A 12,889-nucleotide genomic window follows, 5' to 3' on the forward strand; every position below is an offset into this window, starting at 1 on the left:
ATGTACAAGACAGAAATTTATTAAATGGCAATGAAGCAGTAATTACTAAACAGTTCCCTAGTGGCTCAAAAAGTCAGTAATTAAATACCACTTAAGACTGAGAGTTATTAAAAGGCACTAATGGAACAGTTCATTAAACAGTACCTTAGTGTCCTCAAAGGGTCATTTCCATACAACTCTCCATGATCAAACAGTCTCTGGGGAAATACAGCTGTTTGCTGGGGGGGAAAAATGTGAATTATCACATAGTAGCCAACTCCAGCCAGAAACCCTGGCATTTGGCTGGACAGCTGAGCAAGAATTTTTTATTTATTTATATTTTTTTGACAGAGTCTTGCTCTGTTGCCCAGGCTGGAGTGCAATGGCGAGATCCTGGTTCACTGCAACCTCCGCCTCCCAGGTTCAAGCAATGCTCCTGCCTCAGCCTCCCACGTAGCTGGGATTACATGTGCCAACCACCATGCTCAGTTACTTTTTTGTATTTTTAGTAGAGACGGGGTTTCGCCATGTTGGCCAGGCTGGTCTTGAACTCCTGACCTCAGGTCATCCACCCGTCTTGGCCTCCCAAAGTGGTCGGATTACAGGCACGAGCCACGCGCTCAGCCTGAGCAAGCATTTTATTCACCATACCCCCTTGCAAGTCCCTGGCATTCTGACTTGCCTAGGAACCTAAGTGCTGGGTGTAACAAGACAACACCCCCAACATGGTCCATTGCAGTCTGTCTCTTTTACTAATCACACCCCAAGATGCAGTGTATCTTCCTCTTTATTTTATTTTATTTTTTTTCAGATGGAGTTTCCCTCCTGTTGCCCAGGCTGGAGTGCAATGGTGCGATCTCGGCTCACTGCAACCTCTCTGCCTCCCAGGTTCAAGCAATTCTCCTGCCTCAGCCTCCCAAGTAGCTGGGATTACAAGCACCCACCACTACGTAAGGCTAATTTTTGTATTTTTAGTAGAGACGGGGTTTCACCACATTGGCCAGGCTGGTCTTGAACTCCTGACCTCAGGTGATCTGCCCGCCTCAGCCTCCCAAAGTGCTGGGATTACAGGCATGAGCCACTGCCCACAGCCGATGTAGTGTGGCTTCTACCATAGGTTTGTATTTCGCCATTCTGACATGAATAAAAGACATTTAAAAATAAGTTATTATCTAATCACAAATAAAATTTGCCATATTTCCTCTGAGAACCTCCTCCTAAATGTCTTTTTTGTGCATCTTAGTTACCTCCATCCAGTTGGTTCCCACCTCTCATTCCTGTTTTATCCTAGACTAGCCTCTTCACTAGCTGGTTCTTCCCTGTAGTTACTGATCCCAGTCTTTCCAATCAAAATTGAACATGAAAAGTTCATCTCCTCTAGAAGGCTTTACCTGATAAGACAAGACACTGAAAAATCTTCCAAATATGCCTTCAATTTCCAAATAAGTTTACAAAGAAAAGTGGTAGGTTTTTTGTTTTTTTTTTTCCTAAGCCGAAGGTACCTATGCATCTTGCTTGTTGTTGAATAGTCTGAACAGGCAAATACTATCTTTGGTAGATCTAAGTAATGCCCAAAGGGAGCACAAAGTGAATGTTAAATATGAAATGACTCTAGGCAGTAAAAGAACACACACTAAAAAGCTTTTGAAGAAGATATGTGATATCCTTATCATTAGATGAACTCAAAGTGTAAAAGAAAGATAAGCAATTAAACAACGAACTGGTAAAAAGTTTCAGGTGACACCAGGGGATGGACAAATGAGATCAAGGAGATAAAGTTCAAAGAGGTGGAACAACAGGCATTAATCACATGGATCGGGGAAAACTCTCACAGACTGAAAGGAGCAGAGAAAACATTCTAAAAGGAACCAGAGATGCTCCTGAAAGCAGTGCTTCCTTAGCAGGAATGCCAGAATACTCACCTGAAGATTATACCTTCAAATAAGAATTATTTTTTAATGCTTATCAAATTACAAAACAGTATTTGCTAGTTTTACTGACAAAAGCTCTCTTTAGCAAAGTTTTAGGAGAAATATGAAAATATGGAACATAACAGATTGCCCAAAATGGAGACTAATAAAGGGCACTGTTTTAATTACACAACTTCCATGTGACAATTATTTAAAATACAAGTCAAGCAAAGACATAACTGCATTCTAGCACAATATATGGGAAAATACAATTGGGCTATACAGTTTTGGTTTTTAACTACTGAAGCTACAAAATTCATCATTAAACTTCTCCCTAATTAGTGATCTAAATTCTATTTGCCAAAAAAAAAAGTGCCTAAAAACTCTCAGATATTTAGTGACTTAAAATACATTAGAGAATAATGTTAAAGTCAGCAAGAGGTTTTCCTTCTTTATGGGATAATAAAAAATGGCATGACCTTTCTGCAAGCAGTTTGTCAACCTGTATGAATATCCAAAATGGTTATACTCTGACTCAGGAGTTTTAATCCACTTACTATCATATAATTAGACAAGTGTAGTACAAAGACATTTAATGGAGCATTATTCGCAACTGGAAAAAAATCCATCTATAAGAGATTGTGGCCAGGTACAGTGGGTCATGCCTATAATCCCAACACTTTGGGAGGCCAAGGTGGGTGGATCACCTGAGGTCAGGAGTTCTAGACCAGCCTGCCCAACATGGTGAAACCCTGTCTCTGCTAAAAATACAAAAATTAGCTGGGTGTGGTGGCACAGGCCTGTAATCCCAGCTATTCGGGAGGCTGAGAGAGGAGAATCACCGGAACCCGGGAGGTGGAGGTTGCGGTAAGCCGAGATCGAGCCACCACACTTTAGCCTGGGAAACAAAGCGAGACTCAGTCTCAAGAAAAAAAGAGAGAGAGAGAGAGAGCTTGCTTAAATAAATTACAGCACATCTATACAATGGAACATTCTTCAGATATTAAAAATCAGGTGTCTCTAAATTCACGACACATAAAGATTATCACAGTCCATTGGGAAGAAAAAAAGAATCAGTGTTTTCTGATATCTCATATCTGAGGTTCTGAGGGTGTATATGTGCATGATGATCATCAAAATATGGGCAACAACAATTTCTAGAAAATGGGTATTTGACATGGTTTGCAATTTACTTGTACTTTTACCTATTGTTTGAATTTTCTACAATAAGCACTTTCTCTTTTGGACAGAAAAGAAACCAGAAAATTAAGCTCCTTTTATTTTGAAGGAAAAAAAGTCATTGGTGTACCTTAAAAAAAAAAAAAAAAAAATCTTTTTGTGAAGAGAATAATAGCCATCCTTTATTTATAGGATGAAAATTCTCTGTCATACATCAGAAGCTCCAAATGGAAACAGCCAGACCTTCGGGCTGCTGAAACTCCTGTCCTGGGCAGCAGCTCCCAGCATTAATGGGAATCACCTACCTAAACCTGCCAGGGGATCAGAGTCACCTACCTAGCCTGCCAGGGGACCAGAGTCACTTACCTAACCTGCCAGGAGATGAGCTGGGCNAAAAAAAATCTTTTGTGAAGAGAATAATAGCCATCCTTTATTTATAGGATGAAAATTCTCTGTCATACATCAGAAGCTCCAAATGGAAACAGCCAGACCTTCGGGCTGCTGAAACTCCTGTCCTGGGCAGCAGCTCCCAGCATTAATGGGAATCACCTACCTAAACCTGCCAGGGGATCAGAGTCACCTACCTAGCCTGCCAGGGGACCAGAGTCACTTACCTAACCTGCCAGGAGATGAGCTGGGCATAGCTAGCTCCAGTCAGACTCCACTCAAGTCACCCCACCCCAGGCAGACCACCAGCCTAGCCTCCCAGTCAGCAATGCTGGCACCCATGCCACACTGTAGGAAAAGAGCCCTTGGGTGGACTCTGAGCCCCACCAAGGGCAGACAGGAATGCAGGGTCCTCGTTCAGGAGCTGCCAGCTGAACCTTCCGCATCCAGCACATGTTCCTGTCTGAGAAGGAAATGGCTACTAAATGGAAACTTCTTCAAGAAAAGGGTCTGGCAGAACAGAAAAGATTCAGATGCCTTGGGCTTGCTCCACTTTTCCATAGATGGAGCCACTGGGCCCCGAGAGACTCAGTCCATGGAGATGAGTAAGCCAAATACTGGCAAGATTCCACTCAGAAGCCAAGGGCCTGCTGGGGACCCAGAACGGTGGTGTGCATGGGAGGATGGCATGGCGAGCAGGAGAGGCCAGAAGGCTCTCTTCACGGGCTTCAGAAACCCAGGACACCAGCACATACGACATGAAGCAAAAAGCCTATGAATCCAAGCAAAAAGCCTATGAATCCAAGCAAACTCCAGGGAAAAGTGTGCCATCAGTAGTTCCGCTGGTACAGACTCTCCTCAAAATCCAGGCTCTAACAATGAAAGCAGCTAAGAAGAGTTGCACTCGCTGCTGCTGTCCCCTCTCCCTCTCGCACTTGCTCCCTCCCTCCCACACGCTCCACCTTCCACTCCTGTGCATTACTGAATCATTGTTAATCCATTGAAAAATGGCCACATGCATGGACTGAACCAACATTCTGACACACAACACGTGGCAAAGAGGAGATGTCATTAGACCACAAGGAAAAAGAAAGGAGCACTGCACGGGCGTTAACAGAATACTTAAGTGCCCTCCTCAAGGAGCCACAGGCACGGAGTTGTGCAGCTCTGATTCAGTTAGGCTTTCACTGCTTTGTTACTGAGAAGGGAAAAAAAAGTTCATGAATTGCTATAAGCAGACAGATGAAGGAGGTATAAATTCTTCTTCTAAGACAATAATCTTTAAAATCAAAGAAAACATGATACCAGTGTCCACTAAGCAACGGCTGAGTCCTTGCCCTGCTGTAGGAGAGCTGACAGCAGGCTGAGCTCAGTGCAGCACACATCTCCAGGCAGAGCACAGGCCGCTGTGAACTGTGGCCCAACTGCAGGGCCAGTCCAGGGCAGGGTGAGACCAGTGTGGGCTGAGGGGCAGTAGAAATGCTCTCAAAGAAGAACTCCGCCTAGGCTTTGAACTCTATCCATTGTCAGCTTCTGTACTCCAGCAGGGCTCAGTGTCACCTTCTGACCCTGGCCTATGAGGTTTCTGGGCTCCCTGCTCAGTAATTAACATTCCAGAGCTTAAGGAGAGGATGCTGAGCTCAGACCCTGGCCCCAGGAAGTACCACCAGAATCCTGGGGAAAAAGACTGGGAAGTCCCGCCCTGGAGAAGCCTGCGGGCTGAGGATCAGGCTTCAGGGCTGGGGCAGAAGGAGCCCAGGGACAATTACTAAGGGGGATGGTAAAAAAGGGAAGGCCTAGATGACACCAGCCTAGGGAGTCTGGGAGGAATGTGGATTTTATCCTACCTGTGACAGGAGAAGACTGAAGATTTTAAGCAAGGGGGTGAAAGTGGTCTAAATTGCCACCTAATTTACATTTTTAACAATTCTGAAAGCTGCTGTGTGTATCCCAGATCACGTAGAAGCACAAACCTTTTTACCGAAAATCTATCGTTGAAACTCAGAATATACTGAGGCCACAAAGGGAGAAGCCTTTCTAACTCCATTTTCCCACATGTGATACAGACACGTTCTTAGAATGCATGCACACATGGTAGGAGCTTCATCAGTTAAAAACCCACAGTGCATTAAAGGCAGTCAGAGTGTATTTCTCTCCAAAACAACAAAACAACTATTTTTATTTATTTGTGTTTCTTCTCCCAAAAGACAAAAGAGAACAGGAAGACAGAAACAAAATATTACTTTGTAGAAAAGGACTATGACATTCCATTACAAATTAATTTCGTTAGCTGTTGGCTGACAATGGAGCATTTTTCCTACTATCTCCTACTTACTATTCAAACTCTGACTTTGTGAAAACACTTCTCCCATCCGATTAAAGAGGTTTTTTAATCTAGTTGAAAATTTTAATGAAAATATAAAATCATCCTCTTTTCATAAATTTTCCTTTAAAATTAAAACAGGAAAATAGCCATTAAAACAAATCAGTAGTATCAGAGTAGGATCTGCATGTTTCAGAACTGGAATGCCATTGTATAGTCATTCCTCCAGAACTCTGAAAATATGACTACTATTTATCCACAGCCTTCCCTAGGCACTTAAAGTGCTTTACAAATATCATCCTCATAATAACCCCATAAAGAGAGGAGAGTTTGCTATAAAAGTTCATTGGGCATGAAAACTTGGCTCAGTTATTCAACAGCTTGATCCAAAAGCAATTATTAAAACTAATTTTTAACAGCAGCAAAAATAATTTGGCTGAAAGAGTAAACTAATAAGCAGTCAACTACTTAACCATGGCACACTTCCTCTACATAAATGCTGCCTTTCCTTGCCCCAGTCCCCAGAATCACTTCTATGAAACTGGCTCCCGTAAACAGCGACCACCCAGAGGCCTGGTGCCAGGGGCAGTCTTCAAAGAGCTGGACTCCCTTTTACAGCAGCACTTAATCCTGCATTTAAAGTGCCCTTAAGGCAGGCACCAAATGAGTTGGGAGACAGTGATTTCCTAATGAATTAAGGCTGAGCCAAGCTTCATAATGCATTAATGATGGTCCCCTAATAGTCTGAAGGCAGAGATTCATCCAGTCTCACCTCCCCACCCAGCTCTTCCACTTGCACAGTCGGTGACCCTGAAGTTCTCCTGGTAGACAAAGCACCAAGAAGATGGGTGGTTCCATGGAGCAGGCAGCTGTACACAGAAGCTAGCGCAAAGAATGCCAATGAGCCCTTTTCCAGGTGCCTTCTGAGGAGCAGGGGCAAGGCCAAGGAATGAGGCCAAGGCCACAGAATATACTGCTTGGAAGTCAGCTTTCCTTATCAGCTTTCTGCCTCTGTTGTGGGCTTGCTTCTCTCTTAAGACATAGGTAAGTTTCTCGGATGAGAAACAAATGCAGCTGGTTCTATAAGACCACAGCAAACCTGGAACATGCACTCATTTTTCTTGGTTCATAAATCTAGACTTATCCCATGTACCTCAGAGGCAACTGGAAGTGACCAGGCAAGGAGACCATCCCAGCCTTTTCATAGCATCGTATGGTGAGAAAAGGATTCACATCCCTGCTTAGTCACCAACTAGTAGAGTGCATTATTAACACAAGTCACTTTGCATTATTTACACAAGTCACTTATACCAAGCTTCTATTGCCTCATCTGTAAAACAGGTCTAATACCCCATAAGGTGGTTGTGAAGATTAAATGTATTAATGAATGGGCAGTGTCTGGAATAAAAGAGATGCTAATTATCACTCCTGTTTGCAGAGGTCGACCTCCTCCTATTACCTGTGACTTTCACTGTTTATTACTCTCAGGTTCAAATTTTTAAATCCATTCAAAATGAACTATCCATGTCTATTTCATACTAAAAGAAAAGCCAGCCAGGATGATGATTTAAAACAGGCTTTCAAAATCAAGCAGAGCTACAGTCCAAAATCCAACTCTACCAGTTATTTGGTTGTATGATCTTAGTAAAGTTGTTGGACTTCTGACGCAGATTCATCAGGTATAAAAAGGGGGAAGGGGGTTCATATCTCCAACAAAGGACTGATTATATGAAGGATAATGGGGAGGAATAAATAGCTGTCTCTATAAGAGAGCCCTGGCCAACATTCTCCCTGGGGCTTAGGACACTCTAAGCAAATGCCACTTCATCACAATACTGTCTTGTCTTGATCACCAGAGTACTCTACAGCAGCTGATGAACAGGCCCCTAGAAATAAGGCCTGCTCATTGATGTTAAATTTGGCGCCAATGCTATGAGAAACATGAGTTAATGAAAGGGTTTAGCTCCAAGTTTTTAAAAGCTTCATGGGTGAAATATGTCCAGACAGTCCTGGCCCTGAATCTGATCTGGTCACCCTCAGTATCCAGGAGCAGCCTGGCCTGGTTTGCCTGGGCATTTATAGCTGGCCCTTTAGCAAGCAAGGTCCAACAGACAAATGCTACTAGAACAACTCTATCTACCTTCTCTGGCTTGGGAGTCTCCTCTTATCTCCACTAGGTCCCCAGAGGGTGGGAGATGGCAAGAAAGCTTGTTCTTTACCCATACAATAAGCCTCTGGGTAAAGCTCACTCATTTTAAGAAAAAATAATCTACTTCTAAGCTCCACCTATGGAATTAGAAAAGCAGTGTTAAATCAAACTGATACAAGTGCTTCTCTCTGGTTATCTGGCACATAAATCTACTGTTTCTATCACCACATGCCAGACTCTACCCATTTTATTGTAAGTCTTTAGGAAACATTCTAAAATCATTTTGTTACATTTGAACTGAAACTTATGGTGGAACCCATATTGACTCTGCAATATAAAAATATGAGCATCAATACAGCTCATGTTTAGAAAAAGAAAAAAGGACTAAAAAATTTAGAAATAGGAAGTGACTTTGGACCCTTTCAAATTATATTTTATCAAAAAGAAGTAACTACTGAACATTTCAAACATGGCAGGTTCTGTTATAATCCATTTGATCTTCACAAAAACCTATGAGGTATTTACTGGCTCCAATTTACAGATGAGGAACTGAAGCAAAGAAACTTCAAGTAACTTCCCAAAGATCACCTAGCTGGTAACAGTTAGGGCTGATTCCAAACCCAGGCAGCCTGGCTCCAAAGCCTGGGCTTTTTAAAACTAGCTGGTTTTATCTTACCTAATCGCATTTAGGATCCCTGGTCTCTATTCCCTGACAGCCTTTGGGCAGACCAATCCCTCTCCCATAGCCAAAAGCATCTGGTATGTGGAGTAGGGGGAATCGAGAGAGGAGATGGGGAGAGCCCTGTCCCAGTTGAGAACCATCATGGTAAACAGAAGATGAAATCAAAAGGCAGCAAGGAAATTTAAGCAAGAAATACCTGTTAGCAAGCAAAGGAAGATGATAAAAAGGAAGGAGAGACAAAGGGAAGATACATAACAGCATAACAGATTTCTTCCCTCTTCCTACATCAAACCACATAATCTTAAACTGGTAATTAGACTAAAAAGAATCCAAAATTTTAAAAAATCATCAGGGCTCAACAGCTAACAGAAAACTGTTTCCTAAAAACAAATCCATATATGGTAGACATTCTTGATCTGCTCTTTCATAAACTCTAAGCACAAGATTTCAAATTAACTTACGACCTGCCAGACATCTACAAACCTAGCCTCTTGATACAAGCATCGTGAGAGGCCCTTCCCCTTATTCAGTCTAATCTAAAAGCACTCAGATTGTCCCAAAATAAAAGACAAAATTTGATTCAAAACCTCATGCCAGGACTAATAAGAATCTATGCTATCATAAGGGAGCCACTCACTTGGCTCCGTAAGTATAAATGACTAAGAAGGTCAAGCTGATGGACACACAAAAAATACAACACCCACACTCCTTCCTCAGCCTGTCCTCTCTTCCCAACCATCTGATAGGGCGATGTTCTGGAAAGCAGTCACAGGTGACTCACCCAGATGACTCCACAGTAGAGAGGTTACCTTTGCAAACTGGTGCTAGGTAGGTTCTTAAGACCAGGAATGCTTACCTAACAGTTGCACTATCTTCTGCAACTTGCTCACCCACACTCTTCCCTCTTGTCCTCCTTCCTTCTGCCTTCTGTTCCTCTCCTCCCCATCCTCCCATTCCCTTGGCAATCTAACCTCTTTTCCTAGGTTTTTGCTGTTGTTGTTTTGGGTTTTTTTTGTTTTTTTTTTTTTTTGAGACGGGGTCTTGCTCTGTCCCCAGGCTGGAGTGCAGTGAAGTCTTGCTCTGTCCCCCAGGCTGGAATGCAGTGTCCCCCAGGCTGGAGCCGAGTGATCTCGGCTCACTGCAAGCCCCACCTCCTGGATTCATGTCCTTCTCCTGCCTCAGCCTCCCAAGTAGCTGGGACTACAGGTGCCCGTCACCTCACTCCACCAATTTTTTTGTATTTTTAGTAGAGTCAGGGTTTCACCATGTTAGCCAGGATGGTCTCAATCTCCTGACCTCATGATCCACCTGCCTCGGTCTCCCAAAGTGCTGGGATTACAGGCGTGAGCCACCGCTTCCGGCCTCTTCCCAGGTTTTCTTTTTGACAACCCTGACTATGGATTGCTTCTGAAGTCATTTTACATAAAAATCACAGAAAGGGGTCACAGTAAGAATTCCAAGGCTGTCATATCCAGATTTCAGAACACTATGCCAATAAACGCTCATCTCCCCTAATCCTTGCTGTGTGTGCTGATGTGTCCCAGAGGAGAAGGAAAAGGATGCTAGAAGGGATTTAGGAAGTCTAAGGACATGTGATTGTCACTGGCAGTCCTTCAGAGCCTTTGCTAGGAGAGAACAATTGCTCTCCTTGCAACACCTCAGTCAACAGTTCCTGATACGAGTCTGACTCTTCTCACTGACCCCAGCATTAACAGTGACATGCCTGATGTCCACAGTCCTGACAACCTGGACTGGTTTGCATTTCGGCAGAGATCTGCAAAAAGGCAGCTTACCCAATCCACCTGTCCTAATTAAGGAGAAAGATCCCTGCACATCGATTGTTAATTCTGACTTTCTTGAAGCAAACCCTAGCTTCTGGGAGAACTCATTAGGTAGGCCTCAAAATCTGAAGTGTCACAACTCCCTTTTAATGACAGTAATTATGCCACTTCTAGAGTTTCTTTTTTCTTTTTTTTTTTGAGATGGAGTTTTGCTCTTGTTGCCCAGGCAGGAGTGCAGTGGCTCGATCTCGGCTCACTGCAACCTCTGCTTCCCTGGTTCAGGCGATTCTCCTGCCTCAGCCTCCTGAGTGGCTGGGATTACAGGCGCGTGTCACCACGTCCAGCTAATTTTTTGTTATTTTTAGTAGAGATGGGATTTCATCATGTTGGCCAGGCTGGTCTCAAACTCCTGACCTTAGGTGATCCACCCGCCTCGGCCTCCCAAAGTGCAGGGATTACAGGTGTGAGCCACTAGGCCCAGCCTAGAGTTCCTTAAAAGGAACAGGAACTCCACACTTATGTGAAAGCTATTCGTTTTCTCTAAGAAAGAGGTAAATTGGAATAATTATTTATTTTTCCACTCTCACCAGCTCAGCCTAATGGATAGTTTGTTCTACCTGCTTGTAGGCACATGGACATCCATCTGTGCACCCATGGGTGCAATTTTTGCAACCTACACTTTAACACTGTTCACCTCCAGGAGACACACCTTTTAGGGTGCTTCCAACCCCAGGGCTGGATTTAGGACAAGCCAATCTCATCTTGGAAGAATAACTGCAAAGCTCTTTCAAGCTATGAACCTCAGGGAGGATCCACAGAGTTGCCTCAGAGTATGAGAGCAATAATTCAGGAGAGGGCACCAGACGAAAGCAGGGCTCTGACCTTACTGTCCAGATTAAACAGAGCAACTTCACTTTTTAAAAAATAGTTGTCACAAGCAATATTTATTAAAATTAAAATATTTGTTAATAGTTTGATAGACTATGCCAAAGAGGCATTAAAGTTTGCAGAGTGGGGCAGAACTTATTCCCAGGCATGATGACCCTTAAAAATTCAGGGGCCGGGTGCAGTGGCTCACGCCTGTAAGCCCAGCACTTTGGGAGGCCAAGATGGGTGGATCATTTGAGGTCAGAAGTTCAAGACCAGCCTGGCCAACATGGTGAGACCCCATCTCTACTAAAAAATACAAAAATTAGCCAGGTGTGGTGGCAGACGCCTGTAATTCCAGCTACTTGGGAGGCTGAAGAAGAATCACTTGAACCTGAGAGGTGGAGGTTGCAGTGAGCCAAGATCACATCACTGCACTCCAGCCTGGTTGACAGAGTAAGACACTGTCTGAAAAGAAAAACTCTTCAGGAAGACCAACAAACTATCTCTCGAGAAGCTTCTGTAGGCCGGGTGCGGTGGCTCACGCCTGTAATCCCAGCACTTTGGGAGGCTGAGGCGGGCGGATCACGAGGTCAGGAGATCGAGATCATCCTGGCTAACATGGTGAAACCCCATCTCTACTAAAAAATACAAAATATTAGCCAGGCGCGGTGGCGAGTGCCTGTGGTCCAAGCTACTCGGGAGGCTGAGGCAGGAGAATGGTGTGAACATGGGAGGCAGAGCTTGCAGTGAGCCAAGATTGCGCCACTGCACTCCAGCCTGGGTGACAGAGCAAGATTCTGTCTCAACAAAAAAAACAAAAAGAAGCTTCTGTAGAAAGTTTTTAGAAGAGCACCAGATGAAGACGTTGATTTTATTTTTTAGGGGCCATCTGAAACAACTTTTAATGGTGTCTCACATTTTGTGGGTCAAGGATTTGGACAAGAAGCAGCTGGGTGGTGCTGCTGTTCCATGTGGCAGTAGCAGAGGTCAGTCACAGGCAGTATTCAGCCTGTGGACGGGCTGGTCTAGAGGCTTGGTTTGCATGTCAGTGGGGATAGCTGGAAGGCTGGGTCCAGATGAGACCATCCACTAGAGCGCCCAGATATGGCCTCTCCTGCCATGATGGCCTTAGGGGAATTGGACTTAGGCAGCGGAGCTCAGGGCTTGAAGAGCAGTGTTCCTTCCAACAAGACAGGCATTGCATTGCTTTCTGTGACTAGCCCTAGAAGTCAGTCCAGTAGTACATACTTTTGTCACCTCTATTGGTCAGGGCATTGATAAGTCCACCCAGATTCAAGGAGAGGGACCCTGTTCTAAAATCCAAAACTTTTCCAGCCATACTGTATATAAAGTAATTCAAACACTCTAAAGGTAACATGCACTTAGACTTGAACACACACGTTGAAAAAGGCCCGCTTCGGGACTCAGAGCCTGAGAAAAACGAACTAGAATGCCTGCCTTTCAGAAAATTGGTCAGAACTGGATGGGACACAGCACAATGGTATTACACAGACTTAGAGTTTAGAAATTGGCCATGAGCCCCACTATCACCAAAAAAAATCTGAACTGACAAGGCCAAGATTTGTCAATAGACCAATCACTTTCCCTCCCTCCCTCCCTCCCTCCCTC

Source organism: Rhinopithecus bieti, unplaced genomic scaffold (assembly GCF_001698545.2).
Source record: "Rhinopithecus bieti isolate Rb0 unplaced genomic scaffold, ASM169854v2 scaffold_5216, whole genome shotgun sequence".
In the NCBI taxonomy this organism is placed as follows: Eukaryota; Metazoa; Chordata; class Mammalia; order Primates; family Cercopithecidae; genus Rhinopithecus; species Rhinopithecus bieti.